Genomic DNA, 626 nt, shown 5'->3' with positions numbered 1-626 from the left:
TGCAGCCCAGTGATCCCCGGGTATGAGTGCAGCCCAGTGATCCCCGGGTATAGGTGCAGCCCAGTGATCCCCGGGTATAGGTGCAGCCCCGGTAATCCCCGGGTATAGATGCAGCCCGGTAATCCCCGGGTATAGATGCAGCCCGGTGATCCCCGGGTATAGATGCAGCCAGTGATCCCCGGGTATAGATGCAGCCCAGTGATCCCCGGGTATAGGTGCAGCCCAGTGATCCCCGGGTATAGGTGCAGCCCCGGTAATCCCCGGGTATAGATGCAGCCCGGTGATCCCCGGGTATAGATGCAGCCAGTGATCCCTGGGTATAGGTGCAGCCAGTATTCCCCGGGTATAGATGCAGCCCGGTGATCCCCGGGTATAGATGCAGCCCGGTGATCCCCGGGTATAGATGCAGCCCAGTGATCCCCGGGTATAGGTGCAGCCCAGTGATCCCCGGGTATAGGTGCAGCCAGTATTCCCCGGGTATGAGTGCAGCCCAGTGATCCCCGGGTATAGGTGCAGCCCGGTAGTCCCCGGGTATAGATGCAGCCAGTGATCCCCGGGTATGAGTGCAGCCCAGTGATCCCCGGGTATAGATGCAGCCCGGTGATCCCCGGGTATGAGTGCAGCCC

General features: G+C 61.7%; 1 protein-coding gene across 5 annotated transcripts in view; it reads left to right on the top strand.

Annotated features, from left to right (window-relative positions):
• The window catches only part of HOMER1 (homer scaffold protein 1), a 76,620-nt gene that overhangs the window by 2,642 nt on the left and 73,352 nt on the right, over nucleotides 1-626 (top strand). The window lies entirely within an intron of this gene.

The sequence above is a fragment of the Pyxicephalus adspersus genome, chromosome 6 (assembly GCF_032062135.1).
Source record: "Pyxicephalus adspersus chromosome 6, UCB_Pads_2.0, whole genome shotgun sequence".
Taxonomy (NCBI): domain Eukaryota; kingdom Metazoa; phylum Chordata; class Amphibia; order Anura; family Pyxicephalidae; genus Pyxicephalus; species Pyxicephalus adspersus.
Note: the sequence above shows the minus strand (reverse complement) of the source record. Positions and strands in the feature narration are given on the sequence as shown.